Source organism: Bubalus kerabau, chromosome 13 (assembly GCF_029407905.1).
Source record: "Bubalus kerabau isolate K-KA32 ecotype Philippines breed swamp buffalo chromosome 13, PCC_UOA_SB_1v2, whole genome shotgun sequence".
Lineage (NCBI taxonomy): Eukaryota > Metazoa > Chordata > Mammalia > Artiodactyla > Bovidae > Bubalus > Bubalus kerabau.
The window spans coordinates 15,318,559-15,336,988 of NC_073636.1; positions in this window are offsets into that span (position 1 = coordinate 15,318,559).

The following is an 18,430-nucleotide window of genomic DNA, read 5'->3' on the forward strand; positions in this document are numbered from 1 at the left end:
AAGTGATAAACTGTGGAAAATTCTGAAAGAGATGGGAATACCAGACCACCTGACCTGCCTCTTGAGAAACCTATATGCAGGTCAGGAAACAACAGTTAGAACTGGACATGGAACAACAGACTGGTTCCAAATAGGAAAAGGAGTATGTCAAGGCTGTATATTGTCACCTTGCTTATTTAACTTATATGCAGAGTATATCATGAGAAACGCTGAGCTGGAAGAAGCACAAGCTGGAATCAAGATTGCTGAGAGAATATCAATAACCTCAGATATGCAGATGACACCACCCTTATGGCAGAAAGTGAAGAGGAACTAAAAATCCTCTTGATGAAAGTGAAAGAGGAGAGTGAAAAAGTTGGCTTAAAGCTCAACATTCAGATAACTAATATTATGGCATCCGGTCCCATCACTTCATGGGAAAAAATGGGGAAGCAGAGGAAACTGTGTCAGACTTTATTTTGGGGGGCTCCAAAATCACTGCAGATGGTGATTGCAGCCATGAAATTAAAAGATGTTTGCTTACTCCTTGGAAGGAAAGTTATGACCAACCTAGATAGCATATTGAAAAGCAGAGACATTACTTTGCCAACACAGGTCCGTGTAGTCAAGGCTATGTTTTTTCCAGTAGTAATGTATGGATGTGAGAGTTGGACTGTGAAGAAAGCTGAGCACCAAAGAATTGATGCTTTTGAACTGTAGTGTTGGAGAAGACTCTTGAGAGTGCCTTGGACTGCAGGGAGATCTAACCAGTCCATTTTAAAGAAGATCAGTCCTGGGTGTTTTTTGGAAGGAATGATGCTAAAGCTGAAACTCTAGTACTTTGGCCACCTCATGTGAAGAGTTGACTCATTGGAAAAGACTCTGATGCTGGGAGGAATTGAGGGCAGGAGGAAAAGGGGATGACAGAGGATGAGATGGCTGGATGGCATCACCAACTTGATGGACATGAGTTTGAGTGAACTCCAGGAGTTGGTGATGGACAGGGAGGCCTGGCGTGCTGTAATTCATGGGGTCGCAAAGTGTCGGACACGACTGAGTGACTGAACTGAACTGAACTGAACTGATGGGACTAGATGCCATGATCTTAGTTTTCTGAATGTTGAGTTTTAAGCCAACTTTTTCACTCTTCTCTTTCACTTTCATCAAGAGGCTCTTTAGTTCCTCTTTGCTTTCTGCCATAAGGGTGGTGTCATCTGCATATCTGAGGTTATTGATATTTCTCCCAGCAATCTTGACTCCAGTTTGTGCTCCATCCAGCCCAGTGTTTCTCTTGATGCATTCTGCATATAAGTTAAATAAGCAGGGTGACAATATACAGCCTTGACATACTCCTTTCCCTATTTGGAAACAGTCTGTTGTTCCATGTCCAGTTCTGACTGTTGCTTCCTGATCTGCATACAGATTTCTAAGGAGGGTGGTCAGGTGGTCTGGTATTCCCATCTTTTTCAGAATTTTCTTCAGTTTGTTATGATCCACACAGTCTAAGGCTTTGGCATAGTCAATAAAACAGAAGTAGATGTTTTTATGGAACTCTCTTCCTTTTTTGATGATCCAACAGATGTTGGCAATTTGATCTCTGGTTCCTCTGCCTTTTCTAAATCCAGCTTGAATATCTGGAAGTTCGCGGTTCACGTATTGCTGAAGCCTGGCTTGGAGAATTTTGAGCATTACTTTGCAGGCATGTGAGATGAGTGCAACTGTGTGGTAGTTTGAGCATTCTTTGGTGTTGCCTTTGTTTTGGAAAGGGGTCCCTGGTGGCTCAGAGGGTAAAGCATCTGCCTGCAATATGGGAGATCTGAGTTTGATCCCTGGGTCAGGAAGATCCCCTGGAGAAGGAAATGGCAACCCACTAATGAAAACTGACCTTTTCCAGTCCTGTGGCCACTGCTGAGTTTTCCATATTTGCTGGCATATTGAGTACAGCACTTTCACAGCATCATCTTTCAGGATTTGAAATAGCTCAACTGGGATTCCATCACCTCCACTAGCTTTGTTCATAGTGATGCTTCCTAAGGCCCACTTGACTTCACATTCCAGGATGGCTGGCTCCAGATGAGTGATCACTTATCATGGTTTTTCGGGTCATGAAGGTCTTTTTTGTACAGTTCTTCTGTGTATTCTTGCCACTTCTTCTTAATATCTTCTGCTTCTGTTAGGTCCATATCATTTCTGTCCTTTATTGAGCCTATCTTTGCATGAAATGTTCCCTTGATAGCTCTAATTTTCTTGAAGAGGTCTCTAGTCTTTCCCATTCTATTGTTTTCCTCTATTTCTTTGCACTGATCACTGAGGAAGGATTTCTTATCTCTCCTCGCTATTCTTTGGAACTCTGCATTCAAATGGGTATATCTTTAGTTTTCTCTTTTGCCTTTCGCTCTTCTTTTCATAGCTATTTGTAAGGCCTCCTCAGACAACCATTCTGCCTTTTTGCATTGCTTTTTTGTGGGGATGGTCTTGATACCTGTCTCCTGTACAATGTCACGAACCTCTGTCCATAGTTCATCAGGCACTCTCTCTATCAGATCTAGGCCCTTAAATCTATTTCTCACTTCCACTGTATAATCATAAGGGATTTGATTTAGGTCATGCCTGAATGGTCTAGTGGTTTTCCCTACTTTCTTCAATTTAAGTCTGAATTTGACAATAAGGAGTTCATGATCTGAGCCACAGTCAGCTCCCAGTCTTGTTTTTGCTGACTGTATAGCGCTTCTCCATCTTTGGCTGCAAAGAATACAATCAATCTGATTTTGGTATTGACCATCTGGTGATGTCCATGTGTAGAGTCTTTTCTTGTATTGCTGGAAGAGGGTGTTTGCTATGACCAGTGTATTCTTTGGCAAAACTCTGTTAGCCTTTGCCCTACTTCATTCGCACTCTAAGGCCAAATTTGCCTGTTACTCCAGGTATCTCTTGACTTCCTACTTTTGCATTCCAGTCCCCTATAATGAAAAGGACATCTTTTTTGGGTGTTAGTTCTAAAAGGTCTTGTATGACTTCATAGAACCGTTCAACTTCAGCTTCTTCAGCATTACTAGTTGGGGCATAGACTTGGATTACTGTGAAATGAATGGTTTGCCTTGGAAATGAACAGAGATCATTCTGTCATTTTTGAGATTACATCCAAGTACTGCATTTCAGACTCTTTTGTTGACTATGATGGCTACTCCATTTCTTCTAAGGGATTCCTGCCTGCAGTAGTAGATATAATGGTCATCTGAGTTAAATTCACCCATTCTAGTCCATTTTAGTTTGCTGATTGCTAAAATGCCAATGTTCACTCTTGACATCGCCTATTTGACCACTTCTAGTTTACCTTGATTTATGGACCTAACATTTCAGGTACCTCTGCTATATTGCTCTTTACAGCAGCAGACTTTACTTCCATCACCAGTCACATCCACAAATAGGTGTTGCTTTTGCTTTGGCTCTGTGTCTTCATTCTTTCTCGAGCTATTTCTCCACTGATCTCCAGTAGCATATTGCGCACCTACTGACCTGGGGAGTTCATCTTTCAGTGTCCTATCTTTTTGCCTTTTCATACTGTTCATGGGGTTCTTAAGGCAAGGATACTGAATGGTTTGTCATTCCCTTCTCCAGTGGACCATGTTTTGTCAGAACTCTCCACCATGACTCGTCAATCTTGGGTGGCCCTACATGGCATGGCTCATAGTTTCATTGAGTTAGACAAGGCTGTGGTCTATATGATCAGATTTGTTAGTTTTCTGTGATTGAAAGGTTACAGAGTTCAATGGAGTGTGGGTTTTCATCTTATTGGAAATGAGGGAGAAGGTATCTATAGGAAGGTAATATTTGATTTGAATCTGGAAATATCTGTAGAATATTGGGAAGTGAACATGTTGGGGAATGTCACCCAGCTCAACCTCACAGGATTATGTAGGAACAGGAATACATGAGCAGGCTAATTTAACAGAGCAAAGTCCAGTGCACACATTAGAATGTAACATGGTAATTAATGTTCAGTTCAGTTCAGTTGCTCAGTTGTGTCCAACTCTTTATGACCCCATGAATCACAGCACGCCAGGCCTCCCTGTCCATCACCAACTCCCGGAGTTCACTCAAACTCATGTCCATTGAGTCGGTGATGCCATCCAGCCATCTCATCCTCTGTCGTCTCCTTTTTCTCCTGCCCCCAATCCCTCCCAGCATCAGAGTCTTTTCCAATGAGTCAACTCTTTGCATGAGGTGGCCAAAGTACTAGAGTTTCAGCTTTAGCATCATTCCTTCCAAAGAACACCCAGGACTGATCTCCTTTAGAATGGACTGGTTGGATCTCCTTGCAGTCCAAGGGACTCTCAAGAGGTTTCTCCAACACCACAGTTCAAAAGCATCAATTCTTTGGCACTCAGCTTTCTTCACGGTCCAATTCTCATATCCATACATGACCACTGGAAAAACCATAGCCTTGACTAGACAGACCTTTGTTGGCAAAGTAATGTCTCTGCTTTTCAATATGCTATCTAGATTGGTCATAACTTTCCTTCCAAGGAGAAAGCGTCTTTTTAATTTCATGTCTGCAGTCACCATCTGCAGTGATTTTGGAGCCCCCCAAAATAAAGTCTGACACTGTTTCCACTGTCTCCCCATGTATTTCCCATGACGTGATGAGACCAGATGCCATGATCTTCGATTTCTGGATGTTGAGCTTTAAGACAACTTTTTCACTCTCCTCTTTCACTTTTATCAAGAGGATTTTTAGTTCCTCTTCACTTTCTTCCATAAGGGTGGTGTCATCTGCATATCTGAGGTTATTGATATTTCTCCCGGCAATCTTGACTCCAGCTTGTGCTTCTTCCAGCCCAGCGTTTCTCATGATGTACTCTGCATATAAGTTAATGTTAGTTTGCAGCAATTCCAAATCTCAGCAGCCTAACAAACTACCTTAATTTGGTATTCAGCTCATAATTCCATGAATTGTTCTGCAGACAGCATTGCACATGATGGCTCAGGAATGCTGGGTTCTTCTACTCTTATATGACTTCCTTTTATGGAGGTCTCTGCAAAGCTTCCCAGGTGGCACAGTGGTAAAGAATCTGCCTGCCAAATCAAGAGATGCAAGAGACATGGGTTTGATGCCTGAGTCAGGAAGAGCCCCTGGAGAAGGAAATCGCAACCATTTCTCGTATTCTTGCCTGGAAAAACCCATGGTCAGAAGAGCCTGGCAGGCCACAGTCCATAGGGTCACAAAGAGTCAGACACGACTAAGCAACTGAGCACATCCGCAGGCAAAGAGTTCAGCTGGCCCACAGTTAAAGAGACTAAAATTAAAAGGTATCATTCCTAAGGACTGGATTCACTGTACATCACTTCTGACCAGATTCCATTGACGAGGACTTAATACGTGGTACCATCTGGAAGTCAGGGAGTTAGTGAAATGACATCTTCCTGAATGTACAAGAGTAAAAGCAAATGATGTGTTGAACACATAATACCACAGGAAACACTGGCTGATAGAACTGGGAAAGGAGCAAGGATTGAAACCATGGATGGCCTTGGATGCCAAGTCTGAATATTTTTACTGCTACTCTTTTTTCTCTTGCATCACATAGATTCTACTCGTCACACAACACTGTTGACTAAAATCATTATGTCATGATAGTAAGGTTGTTAGAAAACTTTTCATGTAACAACCAAGTCTAAGAAGGAGTAATGTGTGAAACCCTTGAATATGTGACACTATTCTCTCTGCTTTTAGAAGTTCAAGTCAGCCAATACAGTTATTTTAAAGTGATTATCACTTGGGAATGAGTCTGTTCATGTCAGTTTAACTTTTCCTGATTTCCCTCTTCCTTCTCTACATCCTAACATAAATTTCTAACATTTACATAGTTCTAATACACAGGCTGATTTCCATGTCTTATCACTGCCATGGTATGAAATATTCTTTTAGGATAGAGACCTTAGTAGACAATTCTTTTATTCTTCTCCAAAATTATGCCTTGTTCTTTGAAGACAGCAGACCCTCAATAAGCTCATGATCAATGGCTCTGTGAGGAGGGATTCTCCAGATTAGAACCTCCTGTCTTGATATCAGCAGAATCTTGTACTGCCTTTGTGATAATTATGGAAAGGGAGGAAAAGATGCCAAATCTGTTTAAGCAGCAGACACTTAAGGAACACTTCACATATGTCAGGTATTAGAATGTGGCTTAGGAAATCAAACTTAAATAGGATAAATTAAAAATAAAACAAGGAAAATGAAATCATATGAAAAGATATTTATTGATATTTCAGGCCAATTTTATAGCCTGAAAAGTTCCCCATACTCATTCCCCCCCCCCCCCCAGGCTTTTTCTAGATTCTATAGATTGCTCTGTCCAGAATGTATTAACTAATTTTTTTAAAGCACTGTCACTGGGGAAGGAATCGAGTGCGTGTTGTTACTTCCAGTGAGAAGGAGTTATCCATGACTGAGAGGTTTTGGTTGTGTCTCTGCTGATAATGTATGGCTATTGGAACAGGGACAAGAAATGAAAAAGAAATTTGATGGAATAGACTTCAACTTCCAGAAGTTGAACAAGGTTGCCTTCCCTTGCATGTTTCAAAACTGATTACAAACAAGGGCTTCTTTTTTGTTTTCTGTTTCATCTTTTGATGTTTGCTCCAGCCACTTTTTTTTTTTAATTGAATAGAAGCCTTTTTTTTTTTTTTATAGAGAAATGCTTAGTTTGGTAGCTTGAATAACATTCAAGTTCCTGGTTGCTGACTCTGCTGCAATTTAAATAACTCTTTGGCAGTGTTACTTTCCATGTTTTCTATTGATATTATGATCCACTGGCAATTCATATTTCTGATAGTACTATAAACTCGGGTAGACACATACTTTGTCAAAATCATTACTCCATATGCTTTATTATTACTATGATATTAAAGAAAAGATATGACAAAAGATAAGGTCTCTAAGAACAAAATGAAAGTTTTGGCTTATTAAAAAGATTACATCATCTGAGAAAATAGCTATCTGAAGAATATTTACTGGTCAGAGAGTTCTATAAGGAGAAGTTTAAAGGATATACTGAACTTTAAGAGATATACATAATATGTGTGAGTCTAAAAAAGGAGCACAAATTTAAAAGAATACTTTTAGGAAAGTTAGAGACTGAAAGGAGGATTCTTTAGATGAAGAGAACCCCAGTTGGTTGACTATCATCTGATGTCGATTCCAAACTGGATCTCAAACTCAGTGTCAGTGTGATGTCTTATTTCAACATTACCTAATCAATCATCAATTTCTTTCAGCCTCAAAATGTTTCTTTTTATATTTTTTTTAAATCCTTCTTTCACAATAGTATTTCAGACCCCTCTTACCATTGTCCGATGTAATACAGTAACATGAATTTGTCAAAACTGACCCCACTAAACTTATGGTTTCAGAACGAGCTCTGCTATTGTTTCCAAACCATCTCTTTTTTTCACTAACTACAATTTATAGAGTTTTTAATATTAAGATTATGCAAAGTGCTTTTGCATACATTACATATGTTATTTCAGTTGGTCCTTATAATAATTATAGAAGGTGCATGAGTGCATATTAAGCCACTTCAGTAGCATCTGACTCTTTGCAGCCTGTGGACTATCGTGTGCCAAGCTCCTCTGTCCATGAAATTCTCCAGGCAGGAATACTGGAGTAGCAAATACTTGCCATGCTCTCATCCAGGGTATCTTTTTGACCTAGGGATCTGTCTGCATCTCTTACATCTCCTGCATTGGCAGGTGGGTTCTTTGCCACTAGTTCCATCTGGGAAGCCAAATAATTATAGAAGGTAAGTGATATTATCATTATATTGCAGATGAGAAAACTGGTAAGGATGTGCATAAAAGGGAATCCTCATATAGTCTTGGTGGAAATGTAAACTGATACAAGTATTGTAGAAAACTAAATGGAAGTTCTGAACAAACTAAGAATAGAAGTAGACTATGACCCAGCAATTCCATTCCTGGGCATATATCTGAAAGAAATAAAAGCAATAATTTTAAAAGATACTTGCAAAGCAATGTTCATAGCAGCATTTTTATCATTCCAAAGATATGGTAGCAACCTAAGTGTTTATCAACAGATGAATGGATAAAGAAGATGTGGTTTATATATACAATGTAACATTCAGTTCAGTTCAGTTCAGTCATTCAGTGGTGTCCAACTCACTGCGACCCCATGAATCACAGCACGCCAGGCCTCCCTGTCCATCACCAACTCTCAGAGTTCACTCAAACTCATGTCCATCGAGTCAGTGATGCCATCTAGACTTCTCATCCTCTGTCATCCCCTTCTCCTCCTCCTCCCCACAGTCCCTCCAGGCATCAGGGTCCTTTCCAATGAGTCAACCCTTTGCATGAGGTGGCCAAAGTATTGCAGTTTCAGCTTTAGCATCAGTCCTTCCAGTGAACACCTAGGACCGATCTCCTTTAGGATGGACTGGTTGGATCTCCTTGCAGTCCAAGGAACTCTCAAGAGTCTTCTCCAACACCACAGTTCAAAAGCATCAATTCTTCGGTGCTCAGCTTTCTTCACACTCCAACTCTCAAATCCATACATGACCACTGGAAAAACCATAGCCTTGACTAGACAGACCTTTGTTGGCAAAGTAATATCTCTGCTTTTCAATATGCTGTCTAGGTTGGTCATAACTTTCCTTCCAAGGAGTAAGTGTCTTTTAATTTCATGGCTGCAGTCACCATCTGCCATGATTTTGGAGCCCAAAAAATAAAGTCTGACACTGTTTCCACTGTTTCCCCATCTATTTCCCATGCCATGATGGGGCCAGATGCCATGATCTTCATTTTCTGAACATTGAGCTTTAAGCCAACTTTTTCATTCTCCTCTTTCACTTTCATCAAGAGGTTTTTAGTTCCTCTTCACTTTCTGCCATAAGGGTAGTGTCATCTGCATATCTAAGGTTATTGATATTTCTCCTGGCAATCCTGATTCCAGCTTGTGCTTCTTCCAGCCCAGCATTTCTCATGATATACTCTGCATATAAAGGACAGAAAGGTATGGACCTAACAGAAGCAGAAGAAATTAAGAAGAGGTGGCAAGAATACACAGAAGAACTGTACAAAAAAGATCTTCACAACCCAGATAATCACGATGATGTGATCACTGTCATAGAGCCAGACATCCTGGAATGTGAAGTTAAGTGGCCTTAGGAAGCATCACTACGAACAAAGCTAGTGGAGGTGATGGAATCCCAGTTGAGCTATTTCAAATCCTGAAAGATGATGCTGTGAAAGTGCTGCACTCAATATACCAGCAAATATGGAAAACTCAGCAGTGGCCACAGGACTGGAAAAGGTCAGTTTTCATTCCAATCCCAAAGAAAGGCAATGCCAAAGAATACTCAAACTACTGCACAATTGCACTCATCTCACACGCTACTAAAGTAATGCTCAAAATTGTCCAAGCCAGGCTTCAGCAATACGTGAACCATGAGCTTCCAGATGTTCAAGCTGGTTTTAGAAAAGGCAGAGGAACCAGAGATCAAATTGCCAACATCTGCTGGATCATGGGAAAAGCAAGAGAGTTCTAGAAAAGCATCTATGTCTGCTTTCTTGACTATGCCAAAGCCTTTGACTGTGGGGATCACAATAAACTGTGGAAAATTCTGGAAGAGATGGGAAATGCAGACCACCTGACCTGCCTTTTGAGAAACCTGTATGCAGGTCAGGAAGCAACAGTTAGAACTGAACATGAAACAACAGACTGGTTCCAAATAGGAAAAGGAGTACATCAAGGCTGTATATTGTCACCCTGCTTATTTAACTTATATGCAGAGTATTGTATACCAACTATACTTCAATTAAAAAAAATTTTTTTCAGAAGATCTAACTCAATGGTAAACTACTGTATAAAAACTTGAATCATTCAACCAGGTACTTTACATTGCTCTCTCTTTATTACAAACCTTGCACTCTTTTTTAAAATAGTAATTAATCCTGCTCTTGTACTGTAATCATTTCTTATGATTCTATTCGACCCCCCCAGAACATAATGGGTTCTTTAACTGATACATTGTTAAATTCCCAGTGCTTAATGCCTATAATATCTGACATGTAGTATGTGCTCAAATATGTTTTGAATAAATGGATGGCTATTTCGTGTCCACCTGAAGTGTTTTATATGCCACAGCTAAGCCCTCAATCTGTGACAGTAATATTTTAACTAGATGAATGTGTAGATACATGGCTGAACAAAATTGCGGGTGTCAGCAAGCTTTTTAACGTAGATGGTCCTTCATGATGTATTTTAAAACTTCCTCCTTGAAGATCATAAGGAAACCCACTGCTGTCTCCTGACCTGCTGCCAACAGCTGTCATCTGCTTGATGTCTCTCAGAGCCCTTTCACAGCCGCAGATAAACCGAGAGACCTCAGTAGCCACCCTGAGGTTGCAGAGGCCAGTGGTTCTCTAACTTGAGCATACATCACAGTCACCCGCAGGGCTGGTTATGACACAGATGGCTGGGGTCCAACCCCAGAATTTCTGCTTCATTTCATCTGGGCTGGGACCCACTGATTTGCATTTCTAACATTTCACCGTTTACTCAGTCCCTTTGTCCTGGTGACCACCCTTTGAGAACCACTGGTGTACATTTTTTTTCCCCACAAACTTGAGGTCAGACAATTCTGACCATGAGTCACATCATGAATCTTCTGAGTCAATAAGAAAAAGGACAATCCCCTGCCCCCCATGATCTGCAGATTGGTCATAATTTCCCAGGTGGTCATTTTCACTGGGTCAACAGAATTTATGTACCCTACACAAAATGTCCACTCCCACATCACCCCCAGATCATTCTACCAAATCTTGATTTAACTCCATAACGGACTTCCAATAACCTAGACTCTGTACTCCCATTACTGCTCCCTCATCCTGGTGAGGTCACCCTGTTCTACAGGGACTCAGCAATCCTCTGCTGTGGTCAGGAAAGCATCAGAGCAGATATGCAACTTACCTCACATGTTTTCCTTCTCCTCAGAATCACAGTCTTGCTCTGTAGGAAATTAGTTACTTCATATATATATATATATATATATATATATATATATATATATATAATTTTTCCCCAGACTGGGGAACAGCCTAGAACCAATTATTCTATCAAATATGGTTGCAGAAATCTGACATTAGATTTTAATCTTTATTTGCTCTGTTACTGCTGGTGTACATTTTTGCAAGTTTATTTATTTATTGTAATTTTATCAGTTTGAAAAATGGAGACTTTATACTCTGGGTTGTCTCTGCCATATTCCATGAGAAATCTCCAATTTTTATTATAATTATTTATTTTAAGGAAAGGTTGACTATACATGGAAAGCATTCTTTTCCATGAATTTATAGAAAATGGAATCCAATAGGTATAAAATGTTATTTCCAATTCATTTTGCTAAACGACTACAGATAATTTCCCTTGTATTTTGTTTTCAAATTTAATGATATATAAAATCTGAGAGACTAGCCAAATATTGTTTCCTTGGATGTAACCTGTTTTTGCTACATAGCTATTGATAGCATTCTTTCTTTGCCTCTTTAAATATTTTGTAAATATATTTTTACATGTTAGTTTGTTGATTTTTGGGGGGTCCATGTTAGTTTATTGACTTTTTGGGCAGATGATAAATCCCATCAATTTTTATTTACAGATCTTTCTTTGATTTACGTCTTATGGATCCATTAGATTTTTGACTATTGTTCTTCTTCTCAAATGTTTTTTTTTCCCCTTATATCTATTAAACAAACAAAACCTTTTATGATGGTTATTTATGTTTCACCTTTCATAGCTATCATTTCTCTAACATTGTTTTTCTTCATGTTCTGGTTCAATTTTTTGATGATTCAGTCTTGTTGAAAATGACTTTTCACATAGAACTTCATGCCAGTATTCACTTTTTAATTTGTTACAAATGTTCAGCATACTTTTCTATCTCCTTCTTTATTTCTACTTGATGACTTTTCTTGTCTTTTACTATAGGTACCTGTGTAGTTTTGAACAGAAGGGGGCTCTACTATATGAGAAAGTAAAATTATAAAGACAAGTTAAAAATTAAGTGAATTAATATGAAAAGGTCAATAAAAATGTACAGGTCATTAAATCCTTAAGCAATAGACATATAAAAGGAAAAACCTGAGTGTGTTTGTCATCACAAAAATAAGAAAAGTTAGAGAGCTGATGGTTAACTAAATGAAAGAAAAGTTCCAACTGAGATTGTTCAAAGCGTGATCCAATGTTTATTTCCTTGACATTTGGGCTTCCTTACATTTTAAGCATTGTTATAGCTGAGTAATAATTATGATCGGGCTACTGAAAAAGGAAAATGGAAATAAAGCAAACAGTTTAAGTGGCCAAACTCTATGTGGTATAAGGCTCCATTGTGATTGCTTTTTTGATATGTCCACTTGGGTAGGCTACAGTACCCAGTTATTCAATCAAGTGTTAATGTAGGTGTTGCCACAGATCTAATTAAAACCTCTAATCAATTGACTTTAAGTAAGTAAGATTATCCTGGATACTGTGTGGCACCAGAATCAATCAGTTAAAATGCCTTAAAAGCAAGGTTGAAGCTTTCCCAAAAAGAGAAATTCAGCCTGTAGATGGTAGTTTTTACACTTGCCTGTGAGTTCAAGCCTGCCCATGCTATTCCCTTAATGAAATTTATTTTCCTCATGAAATCCTACAGATTTCAGACACTCAAGTTGTTCTGTAAGCAAATTTCTTATAATGAATATTTCTGTGTCTGTCTTCCTCCCTCATAATATCAATATGTATGGTATTAAATGGTATATGTGTGTGCATGTGTATAGATAGATAGATAGAGGTTTAGATAGATAGATAGAAATAGTTGAATGTTTGGAGAGATAAGTACAGATAGATATCTGGATATTTAGAGAGATTGATAGGTATACATAGTTGGATGTTTAGATAGATACGGATATATATGGACGGTTGGATGTTTAGAGAGAAAGAAAAGTAGATATAGGCATTTGGATATTTAGAGAGATAGATACAAATACATAGATAGTTGAATGTTTAGAGACAGATCAGTCAAGGTAAAACCAGAGGTGGAAAATGTATACTTAGGACTGTGACTGATTCATCCATCTTGAGTGAAGGTCTTGTGAAGAGGTGCTTTACGTTTGGTTTTAGGATTTTAGGGAAAATGGAAATGATTCCTGCAGATGGATAGCAGCTAAGGTTATGAGGGGGAAAAAAATAGAGTTAGTAATACAAGGATTAAATTGTGTGTGTGTTAGTCATTCAGTCATGTCTGACTCTATGTGACCCCATAGCCCTCTGGAGGAACTAAAAAGCCTCTTGATGAAAGTGAAAGAGGAGAGTGAAAAAGTTGGCTTAAAGCTCAACGTTCAGAAAATGAAGATCATGGCATCTGGTGCCATCACTTCCTGGGAAATAGATGGGGAAACAGTGGAAACAGTGTCAGACTTTATTTTGGGGGGCTCCAAAATCACTGCAGATGGGGACTGCAGCCATGAAATTAAAAGACGCTTACTCCTTGGAAGGAAAGTTATGACTAACCTAGATAGCATATTCAAAAGCAGAGACATTACTTTGCCAACAAAGGTCCGTCTAGTCAAGGCTATGGTTTTTCCAGTGGTCATGTGTGGATGGGAGAGTTGGACTGTGAAGAAAGCTGAGTGCCAAAGAATTGATGCTTTTGAACTGTGGTGTTGGAGAAGACTCTTGAGAGTCCCTTGGACTGCAAGGAGATCCAACCAGTCCATTCTAAAGGAGATCGGTCCTGGGTGTTCTTTGGAAGGAATGATGCTGAAGCTGAAACTCCAGTACTTTGGCCACCTCATGCAAAGAGTTGACCCATTGGGAAAGACTCTGATGCTGGGAGGGATTGGGGGCAGGAAGAGAAGGGGATGACAGAGGATGAGATGGCTGGATGGCATCACTGACTCACTGGACTTGAGTCTGAGTGAACTCCGGGAGTTGGTGATGGACAGGGAGGCCTGGCGTGCTGCGATTCATGGAGTTGTAAAGAGTCGGACACAACTGAGCGACTGAACTGAACTGAACTGAAGCTTTCATTTGCAAATGAAAAACCTTTTCTTCTGGTTTTAAAATTATATTCATCTATGTAGAAGAGTCGGACATGACTGAGCGACTGAACTGAACTGAACTGAACTGATGTAGATTTTTATCATGTGTCAAATCTATCACCATTTTTCCTGTGTCTTTTTCTAATGATTTTTCCATTGGATATTTGAATATTTGCATATTTACACAGCTATGTTTCTAAAGAAACAGCAACACATCCCAATACATCTTAGGTATGTTCAGTCAAGCTCCTGAGAGAAGATCAAAGAAACAAAAGAGAGAAAGAAACAGAGGAATTACCATAATATACCATAATACTAATTTTGAGAAATCTTAGAAAAATGCCATGAAGTGAAAATGAAGTGAAAGTCACTCAGTTGTGTCCAACTCTTTGCAACCCCAAGAACTGTAGCCTGACAGCTCCTCTGTTCATGAATTCTCCAGGCAAGAATACTGAAGTGGGTTGCCATTCCCTTCTCCAGGAGATCACAATCCATGGATGGAACCCAGGTCTCCAGCATTGCAGGAGGATTCTTTACCATCTGAGCCACCATGGAAGCCAAAGAATAATGGAGTGGGTAGTTTGTCCTTTCTCCAGGGGATCTTCAACCCAGGAATTGAACTGGGGTCTCAGCATTGTATGTGGATTCTTTACCAGCTGAGCTACCAGGGAAGTCCCAGGAAAGATGCTATAATAACAGTAAATTGACCCTAAGGACTGTTGTGCATCTGGCTCCCCTGTCCATGGGGATTCTCTGAGTGAGAATACTGGAGTGAGTTGCTGTGCCCTCCTCCAGGGGATCTTCCCAGAGATCCAATCTGTGTCTCTTATGTCCCCTGCATTGGCAGGCAGATTCTTTATCACTAGCACCACCTGGGAAGCCCACTGCCTTAAATATATAGCTCTAAGAGAAAAGCACGTTTGGACATTTTCTATTATGCAGATCAAGCAAACACCTCTGATGTCAACCCATGAAGTTTGTTCTTAAGGAGAATGGGATGTCTTTTCATGTTCTAGAATATCACTTAAAGGTATATATGAGGACCTTGATGACAAAAAGCTAATGAGTTTCTTTATGGTTTACAAAACAATTTGCTGTTACTATGGCATCTTTCAAATTTCCATACATCCATTCAAATTGCCAACATCCATTGTATCATAGTAAAAGCAAGAGAGTTCCAGAAAACATCTACTTCTGCTTTATTGACTATACCAAAGCCTTTGATTGTGTGGATCACAACAAACTGTGGAAAATTCTGAAAGAGATGGGAATTCCAGACCACCTTACCTGCCTCCTGAGAAATCTGTATGCAGGTCGAGAAGCAATAGTTATAACTGGAGATGGAACAACAGACTGGTTCTATGTCCAGGAAGGGAGTATGTCAAGGCTGTATATTGTCACCCTGCTTATTTAACTTCTATGCAGAGTACATCATGAGAAACGCTGGGCTGAATAAAGCACAAGCTGGAATCAAGATTGCCAGGAGAAATATCAATAACCTCAGATACGCAGATGACACCACTCTTATGACAGAAAGCAAAGAGAAATTAAAGCGCCTCTTAATGAAAGTGAAAGATGAGTGAAAAAGCTGGCTTAAAACTCAACATTCAAAAAACGAAGATCATGGCATCTGGTCCCATCACTTCATGGCATGTAGATGGGAAAACAATGGAAACAATGAGATACTTTATTTTCTTGAGCTCCAAAATCCCTGCAGATGGTGACTGCAGCCATGAAATTAAAAGACACTTGCTCTTTGGAAGAAAAGCTATGACCAATCTAGACAGCATATTAAAAAGCAGAGACATTACTTTGCCAACAAAAGTCCATCTAGTCAAAGCTATATTTTTTTCCAGTAGTCATGTATGGATGTGAGAGTTGGACTATAAAGAAAGCTGAGCGCCAAAGAATTGATGCTTTTGAACGGTGGTGTTGAAGAAGACTCTTGAGAGTCCCTTGGACTGCAAGGAGATCAAACCAGTTAATCCTAAAGGAAATCAGTCCTGAATATTCACTGGAAGGACTGATGCTGAAGCTGAAGCTCCAATATTTTGGTTACCTGATGCGAAGAATTGACTCATTTGAAAAGACCCTGATTCTGGGAAAGATTGAAGGCTGGAGGAGAAGGGGACAACAGAGGATGAGATGATTGGATGGCATCACCAACTCGATGGACATGAGTTTGAGCAAGGTCTGGGAGTTGATGATGGACAGGGAAGCCTGGCATGCTGCAGTCCATGGGGTCACAAAGAGTCAGACAGGACTGAGCGACTGAACTGAACTGAACTGATGGCATCTTTCTTTGCCCTCTGTAAACCAGAAACTCATTTCCTTGTGGTCATCAAGGTCCTCATAAATACCTTTGAGTGATATTCTAGAACATGAAAAGACATCCCATTCCCCTTGAGAACGAACTTCATGGGTTGACATCAGAGGGGTTTGCTTGTCCAAGCTTGCTTTTCTGTTAGAGTTGTATATTTGTGGCAACAAGCTTCCCAGGTAGAGCTGGTGTAAAGAACCTGCCTGCCAGTGCAGGAGACATAAGAGACACAGGTTGGATGCTTGGGTTGGGAAAATCCCATGAAGGAGAGCATAGCAAGTTACTCCAGTATTCTTGCCCAGAGAATCCCCATGGACAGAGGAGCCTGGTGTGCTACAGTCCACAGGGTTGCAAAGAGTCAGAAACAACTGGAGTCACTTAGCAGACATGCAGATAAGGCAATAGCTATCTATCTATTGGAATAGCTAGGTATGCTATATTAAGGAATCAATGAAGGAAACAAAAATCTCAGTGGCTTAACACAGTAAAGGTGTATCCTGCTCCTGCTGTACTGTCTCAGGCCTGGTCTCTAGGACTGAGATCCTCCATCTGGTTTCCCTGTCATCCCTCTCTATTAACACGTGCATGCACAATCTGACCCAGGAGAAGGGGGAGTTCAAGAATTATTTATCAGTGCCCTCATCTCATTGTGAAACAAGTCACATGGTCACTGCACCTCACAGGATCAGGGGGGCACACAAGAGTGTGCAAAACCAGCCAACCTGCTGAGCAGCACTGAGAACCGCCATGGTGACCACTGCAGTATCCTCAGTGTCACACAGACCAGTGGGGTAGCAACCTAGTATTAGAGAAACCTGTTATTTGTGTAATATTTAACACTATATTTTATCTCTAGGTGTAATTTCAGTTGAAGTGATGCTTTGTTTCATCTAGCAATGATTGCTGAACCAAATTACTATTTATCTTTTATTCGGGAGGGCTTGTGAATGGATTTTTTGAGTTTTAGTAAGCTCAATCGAGGGATTCTAAGTATAATTCTTACCATTTTCTTTCATACTTTGAATTTTGTTCAATTCCAAGGCAAAGTAACATTTATATAATGGAATGGAACACACTGAGAGAAAGTGCACTGGACATTTGTCCAGTATTAAGAAAAATTCCTGTAATATTTTTTTCTGAGTTTTCATTGTCATTAAACATCAAAAATTACCAAAGCACATTATAATTTTTGGCTATTCTGTTCTTTGTACAGTAACAGAAGAAAATACATCTTAAACTTTATAAAAATGTTGCTAAAACATTTATGAGTCAACCCAATTGATGGGAATCTAGTTTAGAAAAGTGCTTCTTATATGGAGGATACATATTTTTATTACTAAAAATATTATTATGCAGAAAACAGAAGAAAGTAAATCACAGGCTTATTTGTTACAATGTGTAGTTTTGAAATGATAATAAAATTATTGCCTCCGGAATGTTTAACCTTATAATTTACACACCATGCACTTGGAAAACAAATATGAAATCTAGCTAATTGAGGTGTACATTTGCTTATAAGAAGTATAACATCAAATCCCCTATAGAATGAGTGTAAACCCTCTTTCTCACAAAATCAAATGTGTGCATTTTGGTTCTAGTGTCACTATGTATGATAAGGAATGCTCTGAGGGTAGTAAAGAATCACATCTACCTACCTCAGGAGAGAAAATCGAAACTAAGAGATGATGCCTTGATGACTGAGAATTCATGGAAAGGTAAGGTTATTTGGTGTACCCTCTGGAAAACACTGACTCTGAGGATACAGATCCTAATTTCAGGCTCAGGAAAGCCACTGTGTGTGATGGTTACTATTCTTTATTCTTTGTCCTGTTAAAGAAGCCATTATTTCTAGAATATCAGCAGGAAAACTTGAGCAACTACCTTTATTTGCCAAATGTACTTCAATATATCAAAATAATTATATACCAATGGTATTGCTTTTATGTTCATTTCTTTTTTTCATATTTGCATGCTACGTTCTTCTCTGCTGTTTAAAATCTAGTTAATTTTGAAATGAAACTTTCTTATACATTC